The sequence below is a fragment of the Canis aureus genome, unplaced genomic scaffold (genome assembly GCF_053574225.1).
Source record: "Canis aureus isolate CA01 unplaced genomic scaffold, VMU_Caureus_v.1.0 ptg000459l_RagTag, whole genome shotgun sequence".
NCBI lineage: Eukaryota > Metazoa > Chordata > Mammalia > Carnivora > Canidae > Canis > Canis aureus.
In genome coordinates, this window is record NW_027554632.1 from 9,205 (window position 1) to 31,445 (window position 22,241).

General features: G+C 35.7%; 1 long non-coding RNA gene across 1 annotated transcript; it reads left to right on the forward strand.

The window, feature by feature from the left end:
• The first annotated feature begins 1,331 nt into the window (after window positions 1–1,331).
• LOC144310140 (uncharacterized) lies at window positions 1,332–14,646 on the forward strand. The gene is made up of 3 exons (XR_013375840.1): window positions 1,332–1,510; window positions 4,552–4,666; window positions 14,178–14,646. It is a non-coding gene; the product is annotated as an uncharacterized LOC144310140 (long non-coding RNA).
• The last annotated feature ends 7,595 nt before the right edge of the window (window positions 14,647–22,241 follow it).

Consider the following 22,241-nt stretch of genomic DNA (forward strand, 5'->3'; position numbering starts at 1 on the left):
CCTTGGCTATGCCTACTCTGTGGGCACAGACACTTCACTTTTGTTGATATACATGTCCTCAGTGGGCAGGCAAGCCAGCCAACCTTCTTAACAATCTTGGCAAATGTTACCATAACAACAACAACAAAAACCCCTAAGAAACATAACAAGCAGCTACATCATTTTTAGTTTGTTTGGGTTTGTTTAATAGAGTATGAATATGTATTCATCTTTCTAGAACTATTATTTTGCCAGCCACACAGTTTGACTTCTACGATAAAGTTGAAGATTTTGAAAACACAATTCAGTTTTGTGTTTATAATGTCAAAGAATTAATGTAAAATTCAATTGATAATCAAAATGAGAAGAGCTTACTTACTACTGAAAACGAATTCAGAACAAGCTGCTAATCAGATTTAAAAAACTATACAAAAGGAGATAAACCCATTTGCAATGGCCTGTGGGTGTAAACTAATGCTACCTATAAACCCATTGCTGTATATGCAAAAAGCGATAAAGTTCAAAGAAATTTTATGAAAACGCACCTTCGACTTTCAAATGGAAGATTATTCCAATGGTTAGATTTAGAACTTGAACATGTACTTTGAAAGAATGAGGTTAGAAATGAATGTATTTGTGTTGGGAGAGATTTTAGATTCATGGAGCAAAGACTATCTTGTTTTGGATCTGGTATAGGGAAAGGCTCACAGTTGAGAGACTTTCTGTAGCCTGTCAGTAAACTATTGTGTCCTCTTTGTGTTCATATGGAACCCCATGCACCCATCTACTGTATTTATCATAATGGATTATAACGGTTTATCTCCCTCACTAGACTGTACTTTCCTGAAGGACAGTTAAAATCCTATTTGTAGATTCCATGTTTGTGACTTCACATCCCTGCTAAAATTTATTTGTAACCTCCAAAGCAGTACAGCACTTTTGCTGTCATTCACAGACATGCACAGAGCAGGAACAGTTTAAGTCACCTCATGCACCTGTTCAGCCGATACTGAACAGAGGGCCAGGCTCTGTCTTCTTGTTTCAGCTCTTCTACTGTAAACAAGCATCTTTTTTTACAACCTGTGTCATGCCACATGCTTCACATTTTTGTGTTTTGAGTTGGTTATGTTGCTGCTTAACATGGTCCCTAAGCAGAGGGAAAGAGCCGTCTGGTCTAATGTTCCCAAGCGCAAGAAGATTATAACATGCCTTACACAGAAACTACAGGTGTTAGGAAGCTTTGCTCAGGATGAATGGCAGTGCTGCTGGCCATGGGCTGGTTCAATGTTTTTTTTTTTTTTTTTTTAATTTTTTTTTCTTTTTTTATTTATTTATGATAGTCACAGAGAGAGAGAGGCAGAGACACAGGCAGAGGGAGAAGCAGGCTCCATGCACCGGGAGCCCGACGTGGGATTCGATTCCGGGTCTCCAGGATCGCGCCCTGGGCCAAAGGCAGGCGCCAAACCACTGCGCCACCCAGGGATCCCGGGCTGGTTCAATGTTAATGAATCAACAATATATATTAAACAAGGTGCTTTAAACAGAAACACACATAGAACATGGTTATAGATCATTTGACAAAAATGTTCTGAACAGAGGCTCTCAGGGACAATTGTATTTCTCCCTGGGAGAACCAGGAGCAATGGTTCAGTGTTGATTAATTCCCTGTTTGCAATGACTTTATAGAACATAACTACCCCCCAAGTAACGAGAGTTGACTGTATATGTTATTTCTGTATGCTTAGCACTTAGTGTTTCGTGGATGGCACAAGAGTTTTATAAGCAAATGCCCAAATATAGGAAATTGGGAAGAATAAATCAGCTTATTGAAAATGATAACTACTGAGTTCAGGAATCAGGGTTTTAATACCACAGGGGTAATGGGAAGCCATTGGAAAGTTTCTCCGGGAATTGCAGGCATTGATTAAATGTGCGAGGTGGTGTGATGAACAGACTGAATAAACCTGGGGACCTGCTCTCAAGGAGCCACTACAGAAGCTCCAAAAGTTCCTTTAGGAAGATCAATTTCACAGGAATTATAGGATGGATAGAATTGAGAGAAATTGAAGACCCCAAACCAAGGGTGCAGCTACAATAGCCATCCTGATATGATGTGGTAAAGATCAGAATTAGGGCGCTGGCAGGTGGAAGGGGGAAGTAAGGGCACATACTTGGCGCTTTTTTTAAGATTTTATTTATTTGAGATAGACCATGTGCAGGGGGGCAGGGGGAGGGACAAAGGGGGAGGAGATCTCAGGCAGACTCACAGACACTGTGCTGAGTGTGGGTCTGACCTGGGCTCAATCTTATCACCCTGAGATCTTGACCTGAGCCAAAATCAAGAGTCAGACACTCATCCAATTGAGCCATCCAGGCGCCCTGATACTTGACTTATTGTGAAGTAAAAATCAGCAGTAAATAACTTGATACAGAGAATGAGGGAGTTGGGAGGGCCAGTTAAATCCTATAGTCTGCTACCGCCTGACTTTGTTAGTTCCTGTGCTTGCAAATGTGTGTCAATCACGTTTCCCCTCATCTAAGGTTATTACTCTGTGCTGTGCTGAGTCTTCTTTTTTTTTTAATTTATGATAGTCATACAGAGAGAGAGAGAGAGGCAGAGACACAGGCAGAGGGAGAAGCAGGCTCCATGCACCGGGAGCCTGACGTGGGATTTGATCCTGGGTCTCCAGAATTGCACCCTGGGCCAAAGGCAGGTGCCAAACCGCTGCACCACCCAGGGATCCCCTGTGCTGAGTCTTCTAAGGCACCAGTGATGAAGCCACAATCCTCATCTGTTACAACTAAGCAGCTAATGAATTAATTGCCTAAGGTTTTGGGTGATGATTAGGGACAATAGATGTAGTTTTATAATTAATAGTGAATTTTTATAGCTAATTGTGAAATTTTGTCAGAGGGGTGGGAGTCCAGAACACACCGAATTATCCCTTTAAAAGAAACCTGAAAAGATGTGCCATGCAAATGATTTCTGCTCTAATGTCAAGTTATGTCCAGCACTGTCCAGTTAAATATTACCAATGCAAATTTTACTGCTACATTTGCAAGAGGGTAGGACAGACCTATTGTTCACTGAGAAATTAATTGCATGTGAAAAAAATAGACCCAAGGATTAGTATCAATTATGCTTTCAGTGGCATATGTAAGGCAGTAAGATTGTTTAATTTTGTAAAGTAAATCATTCATTATGAAGTGCTTGGTATCTTTCTTTACATTTTCCATCAGTTGAGAAATAAAACTTTTTCTCTCAGCATGATATCGACAGAGAGCTTTACAGTTTGGAAAGCTATTTAGTTAAACTTTGTGTTAAAATACTTTCTCAGTGTGCTTCTTTCTTATTAAAAGTCATTTTCTAAAGAGACAATTTGTATCTTACTACAGGCTGTTTGCATTGCCAGCTATTTTATAAGGTTATGCAAGCCTGGTATCATATTTGGACCAGTTGAAATAATTTTTTTTTCCTGGCCAACTCATCTCCAATATGATATGTAGTTGTCTTTATGTCAGTTTTCAAGAGATAATTTGAATGGTCTTCTAAACTAGTAGTATTTATTCTGTCTGTGGCTAAATACTACATGTGTTTTACTCAAGATTAAAAATCAAAGGAGTTTTGATGTTCTTTATCTTTTTTCATCTGTTTTGAGTTTAACATATCTTTCTGAACAAAGCCATGTTTGTAAAGGATATTAAGTTTTGTTTGGCCATCTTCTCAACTGCAAGTGTACTCAATGGACCTTAATGCAAGGTTATGCTCCCTGGACTGATTGATATATAAACAGAAGACAGATGGTGTAGAGATGACTCTGATGATAATTCATTTTTCAGCTAGTCATGAAGATATTTTGATTACAGTGTGTTTAAGTAATTATAACACAGTCTGCAATGTTAGTCTTGCTGAGAAGGGAGCACATGGAAAACAAGTTACGTGTTATCCATGCCTAACAAAGGGTGCACTGTGGTGTAATGATTAGGACTGGCAGAGTTTAAAATATGTCATATAGTAAGGTAAGTCAATTAAGGGTAGACCAAATAAAAAAGGTAACTTCACAGTTTTCAGGCATAAATATTTGTTTTGGAAAGTATATAGATGTTACTATATAAAGGAACTAGTATTTTGACATTTAGGTAACAGTCTGTGTACAACTCATTAAAAAATTACATGGCTTGATTTTACATTTGTGTGAATCATAATTATCCCAGAGCTTGCTTTCTGTATCATGAATTTAAAACTGAAATCAGAGAGCTTACAGTTTAGTAGCACATTCTATTCCTGCTGTTAAAGTTTTTTTTTAAGTAGGCTCCACATCCAGGGTGGAGCCCAACATGGGGCCTGAACTCAGGACCCTGAGATTAAAACCAAGCTGAAACCAAGATTTGGCTGCTTAACCCACTGAGCCACCCAGACTCCCCGGCTGTTGTTAGTTTTGAAAAAAAAAAAATCTAAGCCAAATGTCACAAGGAGAAAAATAATTAGAGTTGTGTGGATAGATAGGCCACTTAAGTTTCATTCCTAAATACTAATTACAGTTTATACTTCTGTTTTTGGTCTCACATTAGAATAATTGATCGATTAGATGGAGTTCGTTTGCTATGGTCCCTGCTGAAAAATCCTCATCCAGATGTGAAGGCCAGCGCAGCTTGGGCCCTCTGTCCCTGCATCCAAAACGCTAAGGTAAGAACAGACTACAAATCAATCCCTTCTTGAATCTCTAATATTATATTGAATAATGTCATCACAGGTCACTAGTTGCTTTCGACTTATTTTTGGTCTGATTTATCTAGCAGAAAAGAGTACTGAATGTTTGTGCCAAAATAATTTTTGAGCAATGTCTTTTCCTGGTTAGTTTTTAAATGCCAAATGAAACTAGGCTCAGGTGGCAGCGCTTACCGTGTTCTACCTGGCTGGTGCAATTGAAACAGGTATGTCAGGTAAGTCAAGAGGAAGAAAAGTTGACTGTTCTTATCTCTTGGGTGATAAGAAAATTGTCTGTATATACCTACTACTTTAAGAAACATAAAATTACTTCTATCTTATTTATATAGCTTGAAATATGACAATGAAAGATCGTTAAGTTCTTTGTTACTTTGAAAAAGTAAAATACAAAGAACCAAGGATTAGCATCAATTAAAATAATTAAAATAAAGTAAAATTATTTCATGAATCCCACTTTTCTTAGCTTTCAATAAATACTGGATATAAAACCCATAAATAAAATTTTTACATGACAAAAAAAAAGGCTGAACTGGAAGTCTTTTAGCTCTTTTGTAAATTTATTATTTTCTTTAAAGATCTCTTTTCAGCTTGATTTAAAAAATCTAAAGGATTTTACTCCTATAATAAATTTAACATGACTCTAAATATCATTGTAAATATTTGTGACTAGAAATAATCTTTTGTAAAAAGTGAATTGTGATGTGTATTGATAATAGAAGAAATCTATTACAGACTGGTCAATGAGCTATTTTTTATATAAGAGCAAAATAAGTGTAATAAAACATAAAGATAAAAACACCTCAAGTGTCAACCTACATGAAAATGAACAACAGGATGATACTATGATCATACAACGCAGTAGTGAGAAACAAATGTATTTCAGTAATGTATTCATCAATATCAATACATCTTATAAATATATTGAGCAAAAATACCAAGTTTCAGAAGTAGATATATAACATAATTCCTATTCTTTAAGGTCCACAAAAATTTTTTAAATGTAAAACGTAAATGATAGTATTTAGGGATCATTTAGGGATCAAGAAAGAGTCCACTAAGGAAATATCACTACATATCCTTGATATCGATAAGCCAGTATTAAGAAGCAGAATTAACTTCAGAGGAAACAGATAACATAAGGAATATAATATGAAATTTTAAAAACTTATATCCTCGGAATGACCCAAGGGGAATACTATACCCAAAAAGGCTGTTATATTAAAAAAAAAGATACGTTCATAGATTAACAAAGGCTTTTTGGAGATTAAATATAGATTTGGTGTGGCATCTGGGTGGCTTAGTTGGTTGGACATCTGGCTCTTGATTTCAGCTCAGGTCATGATCTCAGAGTCCTCGGATCAAGCCTCATGTCAGGTTCCAAGCTCAGTGGGAATCTGCTTGAGGATTCCCTCCCTTTCCATCTCCCTCTGCCCTTTCCTCCCTCTAATAAATACATAAACAAATCTTAAAAATATATAGTTTTGGCAAAACAATAAATTTAATAGAAGAGACAAATACTAGATATGATTGAGTAATTATCTGAAAGATAAAGTCTAGTAAATAAGAATGCAAAGTAAAAGTAAAAAGAAAGTAGGCTGGTGATGGGGGAAAGTTTGAAAATATAGCACAAGAAAATACACAAAAGGAAAGAGAGCAATTGAAATAAAGAAAAATCATCATTTAAAAAATGGAGGGAAGATTCTGTAAAGTGAAGAGTTAAAGATTGTAGTCTTCAGATTGAAAAGATCCACTTAGTGCCAAGCAGGAAGAACAAAGACAGTTATCTATACCTTGACATAAATTCAGATTGGACATTTCCAGAAAATTAGAGGAAGGGAAAAAATTACATAAGAACAAGGATCACACCAGTATTAGACTTAACATCATTCACAATAAATTGTAAAAGAAAATGGAACAAATCCTTCACTGTCTTTAGAGGAAAGTATTTTTATCCTGGAATTCTATATCCTATAAAAACTAGCATTCAAGTGAGTATAGAGTAAGGACAGAATAAAGACATTTTTCTTTCAGAAATGTCAAGACTCAGGAAGCTTATTCCCCATAAACCTTTTCTGGAACAAAACCCCAACAACTTTAGACTATTTTCCAGCAAAACAAAACATTCTTTAAAAAAGAGAATAGCATTTGTTATAGAAACAATAATAAGCAAATAACTCACTGGAATTTATAGGTAAATATAAATTTTTGTTGATAATATGTCTCTCAAATTTTAGAAAATTTCTAAGAAAGAATTTAAAATTAATGACATAAAATAAAATAAAGGCAGATAATATTATCACAGTAGCAATCTGAATCTAAATTACTAGATGATTCAAAAAATGTATTGGGATCCCTGGGTGGCACAGCGGTTTGGCGCCTGCCTTTGGCCCAGGGCGCGATCCTGGAGACCCGGGATCGAATCCCACATCGGGCTCCCGGTGCATGGAGCCTGCTTCTCCCTCTGCCTATGTCTCTGCCTCTTTTTCTCTCTCTGTGACTATCATAAATAAATTTTAAAAAATTTTTAAAAAATTTAAAAAAATGTATTAGGTAGTGTAAAGTAACAGGTAAACACATATTAAAAGTCTTTACTTTTCCCAGAGAAGGATGCTGTGGATACTGGTTCATTCCCAATCATCACCAAAAATATAAACTTAAATACAGAATTTAATTTTGTTTTATGATGAGATACCATTTTGTATATAGATTAACAGTTCTACATAGTGCTGTTATGTGTAAATTATGTCCTTTATTCTCATGGATTTTAATTACAAATTTGCCTATTTACAAATTTGCCTATTTATCTTATTATCTGTAATAAGACATTCTGTAAGAGACACACCAGTATTTTCATTTTCATCATTCCTGCCCAGGATTTCTGTCCTGAATATCTGACTATTCTAGCAACCTAAACTGAACCACACTCAAACTAAACACAACCCATCATGCTTGTCTTTTAGCCCCTGGCCCCAAGTCCTACATTGGATCCAAGCCTCCATAAAGAGCTCCTACTTTTCCATTTCTATTGAATCTTCCCTGCGCATTATCTATTCCTACCACTTTAGTGTCTTTGAATTTTTCTCAAGGAAACCTCAGCCCCCATCTTATCACTCCTGAGGAAAGAGCAGATGCATGATCTCTGCTTGTTCACTACTCTTTAAAAAAAAATTCATTTATTTATTAATGAGAGACACAGAGAGAAGAAAGAGACATAGGCAGAGGGAGAAGCAGGCTCCATGCAGGGACCCCAATGTGGGACTCAATCCCAGAACCCTGGGATCACCCCCCGATCAGAAGGCAGATGCTCAACCACTAAGCCACCCAGGCATCCCTGCTTGTTCACTACTCTTACCAAGAACTACACTCCTCTGTATGCACTATCATTTAGGCAACACAAACATTTGAAGAATTTTAAATAAGGATGTGATGTGAGCAGATTGGTTAATTAGAAAATATGAGTAGGTGATTAATTAGGCTTGTGCAGTGGTTCGGGTGAAAATAATTAGAATCTGACCTGACACAGTGGCAGTGTGGGCAAAGAGAAGAGTCAGTACAGAAATAATTGCAGGGGCACTTGGGTGGTTCAAGTGGTTGAGCATCTTTTGATTCCAGCTCAAGTTATGATCTCAGAGTTGTGAGATCAACCATGCTGGGCATGGAGCCTGCCTAAGATTCTCTCACTATCTCCTTCTACCTCTCCCCTACTCTCTTTCTCTAAAAAAAAAAAAAAAAGAAAGAAAAAGAAAAAGAAAGAATTGCAAAGTAGAATCAGATATTGGTGTGTGATTGGTATTGGCTATGCAAAGGTGATCAAGAGAGAGTTTGAGTTTTTGTTTTTGTATTTTAACTTTGACAACTAAGAAATGGTAACTTTACAAAACATGAGAAGACCATGATTTCAGGCAAAGATGGTGGATTTGCAAGGCTCTTGTTTTTTTGAAAAATCCTATTTTCTATGATGAGAAGGTAAATGAGTATTGTATGGTCTCTCTCCTTCATCTTTATAGAACAAAACTTATCTTCCCAAGGTAGAAGGATACCTCAGGGATAGAGTATGAAAGAGGTCATGTGCTCAGAAATGCAAAAAGAAGAAAGCACATTCATAATATTGAAAAATCGTATCTTATTGTGTATACAGATCCCAATCTATGGTTTAAGATAGCTCAATCTAATGGAAATTTCTGTGATTATGGAAATGTACTCTTCAAATATGGTAACCATTAAGCCCCCTGTGGCTATTGAGCCCTTGAAATATGACTAGTATGAATGAGGAATTGAATTTTTAATTATATTAAGTTTTATGTTAATTAAATTATTTAAATTAAATTTAAGTAGCCATATGCAGCTAGTGGCTGTTGTTTTGGGAAACCCAAGTCTAAGATATGCAAATAATGGTGGGTTGTCTTTTAAGGCACCCCTGCAAAGAGCTGTAAACCTGAAGTTTTACATAACATAGGTTACATCCTCACTCTGTAAAATTTAGAATGTAAATAAAAACAAGGAGTTTTATGAGTTTTCTCCTACAAGTAAAAAGTGTTTTTTTAATTAAAAACAAAAGCAAAGGAAAAAAATTACCTGTAATCTCAGTACTTGGGGATAACCATGATTAAGAGTTAGATTGGAGTTTTTCCCTTAACAATGAATTGTGAATACCTCTCTTATTCTCTCTATATCTTTCCACACCCTGTCTAGTTTCCTTAGCTGTATAGTATTTTGTTGTATGGCCATTTCATAATTTATTTACGCATTTAAATTTCCAGTGTTAAAGGAGAATGAAGTTAGTGAAACAAAAATTTTAATTTGAGCTATTCTAAAAACATGTAAAAAAATGAAACTGGACCACTTTCTTACACCATATACAAAAACAAATTCAAAATGGATGAAAGACCTAAATGTGAGATAGAAAATCATAGTAATCTCTCTGACATCAGCTGTAGCAACATTTTTCTAGATATGTCTCCTAAGGCAAGGAAAATAAAAACAAAAATAAACTTTTGGGACTATATCAAAATAAAAATTTTCTGCACAGCAAAGGAAAAATCAACAAAAATAAAAGGCAATCTATTAAATAGGAGCAGATATTTGCAAATTATATAACTTATAAAGGTTTAGTATACAAAATGTATAAAAAAATGATACAACTCAATACCCTCCAAAACAGTAATCCAGTTTAAAAATGGACAGAAGACATGGACATTTTTCCAAGACACAGATGACCAATAGACATGTGGAAAGATGCTCCATATTACTCATCATCAGGGAAATGCAAACCAAAACTACAATAAGATATAACCTCATACCTGTTGGATGGCTAACATTAAAAGCATAAGAAACAACAGGTATTGGTCAGGATGTGAAGAAAAAGGAACCCTCTTACACTGTTGGTGGGAATGAAAACTGCAGCCACTGTGTAAAACTGGAAAATATTTTTCCTCAAAAAATTAAAAATACAACTCCTTTATAATCCAGTAATTACAATACTGGTATTTATCCAAAAAATACAAAAACACTAATTCAAAGGGATACATGCACCCTTATGTTTATAGCAGAATTATTTACAATAGCTAAACTATTAGAAATAGCCCAAGTATCCATTGATGAGTGGATAAAGAAGATGTGGTACACACACACACACACACACACACACATATATATATATATACTGGACTATTACTCACCCATGAAAAAGAATAAAACCTTGCCATTTGTAATAACATGTATGGAGCTAGAGAGTATCATGCTAAGTGAAATAAGTCAGTCAGAGAAAGGCAAATACCATATGATTTTACTCATATGTGGAATTTAAGCAATAAATGAGCTTAAATAAAGGAGAAAAGAGAGAGACCGAGACAGACTAAGAAACAGATTCTTAACTATAGAATACAAACTGATAGTTACCAGAAGGAAGATGGGTGGAGAGGATAGAGGAAATAGAGGATTAGGATTAAAGAATATACTTACCATGATGAAAAAAATAAATAAAATGATACGATGGGGATTAAGGAATACACTTGCTATGATGAACACTTGGTGTTGTATGGAAGTACCTAATATCACTGTGTTTTGAAACTAATATTACACTATGTTAACAAACTGGAATTTAAATAAAAACTTAAAATGATAAGAAAAATAAGCAGATGATAACCAAAAAAAGAGGAAGTGTGGTCCCACATATTAATTTGGCCAGAGATTTTCTTCTTTAGTTAACACGGTCATTCCCAGGTATGTGTCCTTCTAGGACTCTCAACTCTTCATCCAGATTTGTGTTGTAAAGCAGATTCCATGGTACTTATCTCTTTTCACACTAGATTGTCATTTTACTGTTTTCACCATAATTAATTTTATGTATGTAACCTATAGCTTTTTGCATATAGCATCTCAATTAACTGCACAATTATTTTTGCTTCTGAGGAAAGTAAGTTGTCAGATTATTTAAACACTTGCTGAAGATCACATAACTAGAATGGTAACTGAGCGTATGATATGACCCAGTTCTAACCCCATATCCTGTGCTATGGTTCTACCACAAAACAGCTGCCACCCACATCAACAAACAAGTTTCTACAGTTTTCTTTTCATTTTGAAGCTTTTTCTGGACAGTTCCTTTGTGAAGAAAAGCCCTATTGCTCCAGAAAATATGGGATTTCTTAAAGTCTTAGGGCTCTTTTAAGCTTTGAGAACCTCAAAAATGTAAATGCTACAAGCTTTAAAAAAATATCATTTAGTGTGCCACTTTGAGAGAATATTTCAAATATTTCAAATCTTCGATTTGTCATACAATGGGGTACCACTGTGTTGATAATGGGGGGCTGTGCATGTGCGGGATCAGACATTATGGGAAACCTCAGTACCTTCTGCTCAATTTTGCTATCAACCAAAAACTGCTCTAAATGACAGAGTATGTTTAAAAAAAAGAAGCTTTAAAAATCATTTAGAATTGTCATTATTTAACTCTCTTTGACACTTGTTCAGTTTGGGAAACTTTAAAATTTTACCTTCAGTGTTTTGTTTCCAACAGTATTTGCCATCCTCAATGAGAGACTAAAAAACTAAAATTTAAAAAGAAACAACCACATGCTTTTCAAAATTCACAAAATTAAATGAAAATGAAATGCATATAATTGAATTTTCAAATTTTGAACCATTTATACTCTGAAGTAATTACAGTGTAAACCACACAAAGACATTTGGGTCTTGCTGTATTTATTTTAGTAAGCTTTCAACAATGTTTTTATAGTTTATTGAGTAATCCTTTTTCACACTAAACCTAATTAATAATTCAAATCCATGAATTGTTGGGCTCTTTGTTTTTTCAATTCTTTTACCAAAAATTAATCACAAATCAGGAATAGAAAAGATTTGGTTTTGGTTTTGATTCCATTTTCAACCTAGGACATAGTAACTTGAGGGATGAATAATTTTTTATTCCTATTTCATCCACATATTATACCTAAGGAGATACAGCATCTTCCATCACTTCCATTGGCTTTAAGTAAGTGTGAAAGATAGCTCTCAAATATATAACGATGCCTGAGAGGAACATGTTGTAGTATTAATAATTAGTAAATGGACTGGATTTATACTTCTTAAGCACTTACATTTAAATTTTCATTTTGCCTTAAAGAGTTTTGTGACAATACACGAATACAGTAAAGTAGAAGTTAAAATCATATTATATTAATATAATTAATATTATATTAGAAGTCAGCAGTGATTTCATTTAATCTCTGGGCAAATCAGATAACTTCATTAATTCAGCAACATTATTTCGCACTGTTTGCCAAACCCTCTGTAGGTACACATTACATTTTGTATGCCTTTTTTAAATAATCTTAACATAAATGCATAACATTTATGCAGTTGTTTCCAGTGTTAAAATACAGAATGAGGTTAAACAAAATAGTTGAGACTTTCTAGAATGTTCTTTCACTTAGAGAAAGTAAAGTTACCTTTGACCTAATGGTAGAGATACAAACATAGTAGCTCAGGGAAATGTTTTATAATTGACATTGCATCATAGGTTAAAGGGCAATGTTTTCCTTGGTGGTATGTAAATATAATTGCACATTTTACAATCAACTGCCTTTTGGATTAGCTGAAATAATATGGATAAAGATACTTGTAAATGTCTGTATGCATGGAGACAGGTTATGTGTACTGGAACTCTTCTGGGGCCTCATGTTTTATTGAACATCACCATCCAAAATTTATCCTACTCAATTATATTCAATTTAGCATTTTCTTTTTTCTTATATTTTATTTATTTATTCATGAGAGACACACAGAGAGGCAGAGACATAGGTAGAGGGAGAAGCAGGCCCCCTGTGGGGAGCCTGATGTGGGATTCCATCCCAGGACCCTGGGATCATGACCTGAGCCAAAGGCAGGTGCTCAACCACTGAACCACCCAGGTGCCCTCAATTTAGCATTTTCAAGTAGCAGTTTGGATATTCTGTTGTTTTTACTTGAATTAAAATAGTTTTCTAATGAGATTATAAATTCTGAAGGAGAGTAGAGGCAGGAAACATTTTCTGACTATGCAGGGCTTCCAGCTTGCAGTAAAATTAAGGAACTAGAAGATATCTTGCCAGATACTTTGGTCTGTTCTTCCCTCCTCCTCCCCACCCCAGCCCCATTCAAGTAAGTTAATGACTCAACTTTCTAGGAAAGATTGTGTTTTATTTTCTAAGAAAGAATTTCCACATAAGATGCTTTGCAAGTCATTTAAGCTTATTAACTTATGAATGATAGGATTTAGCACCATTTTGAAATAAAGAATTTCTTTGTCTGGATTAAGAACACTGACAGAAATGCTGCAGAAATCAGCTGTCAAATATAGCTAAGAGCAACATAAATGGGAAGAAAGCATAAGCCAAGCCTTCAGACAGCTTATGCTATGTCAGGGTCCCTACCACGTCTGTCAGGCATCATGAAGCCTAAGCACACTATGTTTGAGTCCATGTGGAGTGGATATGGTGAAATGTCAACTGTTCAAAACAGATGTTATCCACTTTTTATATTTTTAACACCAGGTGTATTAGAACACATTTTCAGACCTGTAAAGGAAATGAGATGTGAAAATCAGTTCTAGTGAATGCATTGCATCTTTTCTTGCAAAGGAATATTTAAAGCGACATATCAGTGAATGAGCTAGGCAGCAAAGTACTAAGGTACTGACTTGGGGGATCCTTGAGACAAATAAAGATTCATAATCTGATTTTGTACTGCAGCTGCATTATAGTTGTTAGAGACATAAAACAAATGGAATGTGACATCTTCATAGTAAGGAGGATTGACACTCGCACCACTAGACCTCAATTAGAAAACATAACATTTTCCTTCATTTTTGAGAAAGTCGGTAATAGTTTTTGATAGCTTCTCAGTGGTAAAGAAAATATGGTACATGAAAGAGGTATGTTTTGCAAGCTTAATAATTCTTTGTTTCTTCTTTATATGACCGGAAAATCAGAATGTGAAATACGAACCTGTTTTATGTCATATATAAAACTTGGAAGAATATCCAAGACAGAAAATAAGCATTGTTCATCAGTTCTTGATAGACTGAAGAACAGAAAGCTGAACTGAAATAACCACAAAAAATTCACTGCATATTTTTCTAAGTCATTTTATTTAACAGCGTACCATTGTAAGGTGAGAGTTTTTTTGTGTGTTAGGCTTGAGGAAAATTTCTTGTTTTTTTTCCAATTAAGCTTGCTGAAAAGGATAGAGATCCTCATGACCTCTATAGTGAAGTTATTTAGTAAATTTCATGAGCCCTAAGTATGGTTGCAGACAATTAAAGTACTGTGTAAAAAGTCTGAGAGATTTGTAAATAGAAGTGAAAAGCCATTCCTTTCAAGCTGCATGATCAAACACATTTTTGGGAGAAAAACAGTGGTTGAACAGGTGTTCAGTATTACAAACTTGTGATGCAACAGCTGGGTCTGGCAAAAATCCATGTATTAAATTCTTTGTTCTTAAGAAGCAAAACTCTGCTGCAGAGCGTCAACTCAAATTTGTGATACAGAAACTCATATAAAGAATATATAATTGGTACATTGCTTCTAATTATTTTCTTGTCTTTCACCAACATTTATGAGAACCATTTTCTTTCTTAAAACATTGTTGCATTTTTATGTTATTTCTTTTTTTGTATATTTTTATTGCAGTTTGATTTGCTAACAAATAGTATAATACCCAGTGCTCATCCCGCCAAATGCCCTCCTCAGTGCCCATCACCCAGTCACCCCAACCCCCTGCCCACCTCCCCTTCCACTACCCCTTGTTCGTTTCCCAGAGTTAGGAGTCTCTCATGTTTTGTCACCCTCACAGATATTTCCCACTCATTTCCTCTCCTTTCTCCTATAATCCCTTTCACTATTTTTTATATCCCCCGAATGAGTGAAACCATATAATGTTTGTCCTTCTCTGATTGACTTACTTCACTCGGCATAATACCCTCCAATTCCATCCACATCGAAGTAAATGGTGGGTATTTGTCATTTCTAATGGCTGAGTAATATTCCATTGTATACATAGACCACAGCTTCTTTATCCATTCATCTTTCGATGGACACCAAGGCTCCTTCCACAGTTTGGCAAGATAGTATTTGATTTTCTTAATTCTGTTTCTTTTCGTTAATTTTTAAAAAGTTTTTAATAAGAAAAAGTGGAAGTTCAGATATGTTCATTTGCCTTTTTATCAGGCTAATTTGTATTAAAGTGTTATATTATAGCCATCATTTTTGAATTAGATAGGAAACAGGTATTCTCATTTTTAGAATAACTATTCTGCATGTATTGTAACCCACTTGTAGAATTAGGAAGAATACTCCAAATAAGTAATATATCCATGAGATCATTTGGCTTTGTCACTTCCCTAAACTTGATTTTGCTAGCTGTTTAGAAAATAATGTCTGGTTCTGAATTTTGATCTTAGAGGAAAATAATCGCTAGTAATTTCAAACCCAGTGGCCTAAGGAGCTCCTCCAAACAGAGTAGCTTATCAGAGACATTTGTGAATGATTCCCCAAAAGGGAAGAGAAAAAGTTACTTTCTGTGAGGTTGGAATACACGTTTAGGCAATTTTAGCCAGGAATGTCAAGCACTGAGTGTGGATGAGGCCAGCTTCCTGACTGCAGGTGTGACGGAACACAGCTGATCAAACAGCACAGGAATCTGACATCACACTGTTTACCTTCAGCTGTCCAATGACCCATGCCCAATCAGGAAGCCAAAGAGAAGCTAGAGAAGGCATGTGTAGTGGTGTAGTTTCATACTAAGACTACTGCCATAAACATGGTTTATGAGCTTTGATTTGGTCATGTTTGGACTGTCAAATGTATAGCTGTCCAATGGTGCGCCTAACAGGCTACACAGTTTCGTCTTGTTTTAAATCTGAAAGCTCCTTAAAATGGGATCCATGTTTGTGTTCTGCCTATTTGGGGTCTGCTCTCATTTTAAAGTCACCAAACAGTTTGAAGTATACTCATCTGGCTCCCAGTTCCCCAAATCCTAAAAGATTAAAGTGAATTGTCTTACAAATATTTTTTTTTCCGTATGCCACATTTTCAAGTGGTGGATTCATGAAGGACCAAAACAATAGTGAGGGTGTTAAACGGCTTATCTTCAGACTGCAGCTGGAAGGACCACCCCATCTAAGGTCAAATCTGTGGCTTTCACCTACATTCCTCCCCTGCTCTGGGGCTGCTCTCCCCTACCATGTACTTCTCAGACGCTACCTCCAAAAAGGGCTGCCGTGTAGGTTGCTAGTGTAGGAGGGGATGGAATTGACAGAGGTGTAATATACAGAATGGAAAGTTACAACCAAAGGTATAGCCTATTTTTAAAAAATTTAAATTTTAGTTAACATGTAGTGTAGTATTGGTTTCTAGAGTAGAATTCAGTGGTGCATCACTTACATACAACACCCAGTGCTCATCACAACATGTGCCCTCTTTAATACCCATCACCCATCTAGCACATCCCCACTCTCCTCCAACAGACATCTCACTGATGTTCCTAGTCACAAAGTTACACCACTCTGTTTCTCTAGACACACATATTTACACAAGAAGTAGCCATACACAGTAGTTAGTAGTGTTTTCCTGCCTCCTTTCATGAATGTGGAAGCCCCTGTGTACCCTTGTTTTTAAGAAGTGAAATGGATTTGGGTCCCATGCTTGGAATACTTTTATTATCCTACTTCTAGACCTAAACTCAGCCTGCTCAAACTTTAGCTTCATTGGATTATTTTCTTCTAGGTTTTTTTTTAAATTTATTTTTTATTGGTGTTCAATTTGCCAACATATAGAATAACACCCAGTGCGTCTAGGTTTTTATAGTTCAGGTCTTACATTAGGACCTTAATCCATTCCAAATTATTATTTTTTAATATAGAAAAGGTAAGGGTCCAACTTAATTCTTTTTGCATGTGGAATCCAGTTTTCACAACACTATTTGTTGAAGAACTGTCCTTTCCCCATTGAATGGTCTTGGCAGCCTTGTCAAAAATCATTCCACCACATAGCCAAGGGTTTATATCTGAGTTTCTTATCCTATTCCCTTGGTCTACATGTTTGTTCATATGTCAGTACCACACTCTTTTAATTACCATAGCTTTGTTGTAAGTTTTGAAATCAGGAAGTCTAAGGAGTCCAACTTTTTCTTTTTCAAGATCATTTTGGCAGTTCAGGGTCTCTGGAGATTCCATATAGATTTTAGGATGAATTAATTTATTTTGGCAAGAAAAAGTATTGGGATGTTGATACATTCATTACATTGAATCTGTAGATCACTACGGGTAGCACTGCCATCTTAACAATATTAAATCTTTCAATCTATGAACACAAGATATCTTTCCATTTATTTGTATCTAATTTCTTTACCAATCTTTTATAGTTTCCAGTGTACAAAGCTAAAAATTCATTCCTAAGTATTTTATTCTTTTAGATGCTATTCTAATTGGCACTGTTTTCTAAATTTCCATTTCACATTGTTCATTGTTAATGTATAGTGCAAACACAACTATTTTTTGCATATTGATTTTGTAACCTACAATGTTGCTGAATTCAGTTACTAGTTCTACCAGTTTATTACAGAATTTAGGGCTTTCTACATATAGGATCATGTCATTTGTGAATAGAGATTATTTTTTTCTTCCTTTCCAATTTAGATCTTAAAATTTCTTTTTCTTGGGGTGCCTGTGTGGTACAGTGGTTAAACGACTTGGTTTTGGCTCAGGTCATGATCTCAGGAGCATGAGATCAAACCCCTTGTGAGGCTCTATGTTCAGCATGGAGTCTACTAGAGATTCTCTCCCTTTCTCTGCTCCTTCCCCACTCACACACTCTCTCTTACTCTCTTTCTCTCAAATAAATAAATCTTTTAAAAAAATAAAATTTCTTTTTCTTTTGGACTTCCTAAGTACTATGTCAAATAGAAGTGATAAAAACAGGCATACTTGTGTTGCTCTTGACCTTGGAGGGAAATTTTTCAGTCTTTTCATCATTGATCATGATAGGAGCTGTGAGTTTTTCCTATCTGGCTTTCTTTATGTTGAAATAATTTCCTTCTATTCCTAGTTTGTTGACTTAAAAAAAAAAATCATGTAAGGGTATTTGATTTCGTTTAAATGCTTCCTGTGCAGAAATTGACATGTTCTTATGGATTTTTACTTTCATTCTCTTAATGTGGTATATTACACTTACTGATTTTCTTATGTTGAACCATCCATACACTTTAGGAGTAAATCCTATTTTGTCATGGTGTATAATCCTGTTGAATTTGGCTTGTCAGCACTTTGTCAAGAATTTAGCATCAATATTCACAAACAGTACTGGTCTATGGTTTTCTTTTTGTATAGTGTCTGTCTAGCTGTGGTATCAGAATCATAAACTGAGGTTGAGAATATTAGCTCTTTAATTCTTTGGAAGACTTTCAGGAAGATTATTGTTAATTCTTCTTTAAATGTTTGGTGAAATTCACCAGTAACACCATCTAGTCCTGGGCTTTAACTTGTCATGAGCTTTTTGATTGCTGTTTCAATTCCCTAATTATAGATATATTGATTTTCTATTTCTTCATAATCCAGTCTTATTAGATTATGTGTTTCTAGAAATTTGTTCATGTCATCTAAGTTATTCAACTTGTTTGCATACAACCATGCATAATATTCCTTTTTGATCTTTTTTATTTCTTTAGAATTGGTTGTTATGTCCCTTCTTTTATTTCTGATCTAAATTACTGGAGTCTTATCTCTTTTTTTTCTTGGTCAATCTAGCTAACAATTGGTCAATTTTACCGATCTTTTTCAATAGCCAACTTTTGGTTTCATTTATATTCTCTATTGTTTTGCTATTTTTTTTCCCTCTAGAAAATAGATGGAAATAGGAAATAGAAAATAGTTTCTCCTTTAACCCATTGGTTATTTAAAAGTGTGTTATTTAATTTCCACATATTTGTGAATTTTCCAGTTTTCCTTCAGGTGTTTATTTCTGTTTTCATTCAATTATTGTGTTTGGAAAAGACACTTTGTATGATTCCAGTCTTTGAAAAAAATTTAGACTGGTTTTGTGGCCTAAAATCCTTAGTCTGGACATTTAGTCCTGTTTGTGGCCTAAAATATTTAGTCTTGGACAATGTTCAGTCTTTTCATCATTGATCATGATATGAGCTGTGAGTTTTTCAATGTTCCAAGACTAAATGTTTGGAAATAATCTCTCTGTCCCTTTCTCTCTTTTTTTCTACTGTGACTCTCATAATGCCTATGTTGATCTCTCTCTCTCTCTCTCTCTCTCTCTCTGGCTCTCTCTCTCCCCTTTGCTGCTTAGAATCAGTAACTTCAAATGACCTGTCTTCAAGTTCACTGATTCTTTATTTTGCCTGGTTGAGTCTCTTTTTTATCTCTAGTGAAATTTTCAATTTAGCTATTGTACTTTTCAATTCCAGAATTTCTATTTGGTTCCTTTTTTTTTTTTTTCATTATATCTCTTTGTTCATATTCTCATTTTGTTCCTATGTCATTTTCCTTATTTCCTTTAATTCTTTGTATTTTCCTTTAGCTTTGGGATACTTAAGACAATTGTTTTAAAGCCTTCCTGATACATTTGTTCCTTCGGAGATGGTTTCTGAGGATATATTTTGTTCCTTTGAATGAGCTGTGTTGCCTTGTTTCTTGGTATGTGTTGTGATCTTTTAAGCGGGCATATGAAAATACAGCCACCTTTCCTAGTTTTTCCACATTGGAAAAGTGGAAAGTTAGTTAACAAGATCCTGTCATTTCTATTGGAATCAGCCCAGGGTGAAGCTATAAGGTCTTTAGAGGTCTTTTCTGGGCATGTGTTCTATCTGGGCCTGTGTGTATCCTTTTTAAAAACTTCCCTGTGATTATGGCTGTGTTTAAATATCTTAATTTATCGGGATCCCTGGGTGGCGCAGCGGTTTGGCGCCTGCCTTTGGCCCAGGTCGCGATCCTGGAGACCCGGGATCGAATCCCACGTCAGGCTCCCGGTGCATGGAGCCTGCTTCTCCCTCTGCCTGTGTCTCTGCCTCTCTCTCTCTCTCTCTCTCTGTGACTATCATAAATAAATAAAAATTTAAAAAAAAATAAATAAATATCTTAATTTATCAAAGAGTCTCACTCCAGCTTCTCTTTGGGGGCATAGATGTTTTATTATATTCCTCTGTTTGTAATCTCTTGCCCCCAGGTATCTGTGAATCTAAAGTCCCCCACACCACAATGCCTGCCACTGCCTTCCATAGTTTTTGCCACCTCAGGTCCAAACTCTGCCACAATTTCCTGTCTGAGCTCTGAGTGAGGTGAGATAGAAACCAGTCTCTCTGAGGTAGCCCATAGGCAGGCCAGAGTGTTGCAGATAATTTCCAAGGTAAGGAACTGGGAGTTGATCTGCTTCCTCCTGTGTCATTGCCTGGAAGAGGGTGGGACAAGAGAAAGAAAAAAATGCCAGGAAATTTCCTGAAGTTTTTATTGTGACTTTTTCTTACTTCTTTGCGATAGATCTCTGAACTGGTTTCCAGAGCTCCTATACAGTTTATATTAGTTAGTCTGTGGTAGTTTATCCTACTTGGAATTCATTAAGATACATGAATATATAGGTTAAAGTTTTTCATCAGATTCGAGAAGTGATTGCCATTATTTCTTCAAATATTCTTTTGGGGATCCCTGGGTGGCGCAGCGGTTTGGCACCTGCCTTTGGCCCAGGGCGCGATCCTGGAGACCCGGGATCGAATCCCACGTCGGGCTCCCGGTGCATGGAGCCTGCTTCTCCCTCTGCCTGTGTCTCTGCGCCTCTCTCTCTCTCTGTGACTATCATAAATAAATAAAAATTTAAAAAAAAATTCTTTTGGCCCCTTGTGTCTCTCCTCTTCTTCCAAAACTCCCATATATGTAGAATGGTATGCTTGATGCTGTTTTATAGATCTCTGATGATGTGTTCATTTTTCTTCATTTTCTTTTGTTTCTGAAGACTGGATAGTCTGATTGGCCTATCAGATTCATTGGGTCTCAATAAATCAAGTTCATTGAGTCTCTCTTTTACATGCTGAAATCTGCTATTGGTCCCATGAAGTGAATTCCAATTCAATTACTGTACTTTTCAACTGAAGAATTTCTAATGATTCCTTTTTTTTAAAGAGTATATTTATTTATTCATGAGAGACAGACAGAGAGAGAGAGAGAGAGAGGCAGAGGGAGAAACAGGCTCCATGCAGGGAGCCCGATGTGGGACTTGATCCCAGGTCTCCAGGATCACACCCTGGGCTGAAGGCGGCGCTAAACAGGTGAGCCACCTGGGCTGCCCTCTAATGATTCTTTTTTATATGTAATTTCAATCCCTTTATTAATATTCTCTACTTCCTGAGATACGGTCTCAAATTTAGTTGTTTAGGCATGGTTTCCTTTAGTTCCTGGAACTTATTTTTAATAGCTGATTTAAAGCCTTTATTAAATCCAAGATGGTACGGGCTTCCTTAGGGTCCAGTTTTATTGACTGATTTCTTTCTTTGGTTATATTTTGTGGTAAACATTCCCCTTTCTTTGTATGTCTCATAATTTTTTTTGGAAAGAACTTAGTATTTTAAATAATACAATGTAGAAACTCTGGAAATCAGATTTCCTCCTTCTCAGGGGTTGTATTTTTGCTATGTGTTGCTGTTTTTGCTTTTGTTTCTTTGTTAGTTACTTTCTTGTACTAATTCTATAATGTCTATTCTTTGTCAGTATGGCCACTGAGATTTCTGCTCAGTTACTGAGCAAATGAGTTACTGGTCAGCAAATGAGTTAACAGAAATTTCCTTAAATTCTTTTCACCAGTAGGTTTCTCATCCTTAATGAGGTGTTCTGTGTATACTTTATGGCACACATTGAACACTCCAACAGTTTGCAACTTTCCCCTTTATTTCTGCTTGTGTAGAGCCTCAAAGTCAGCCAGAGATGAGCATTTAGGGCCATCTCAGGTATTTTCTGACCATACACATGCCCTTCACTTATATGTGGCATTTCAGATCCCCACAA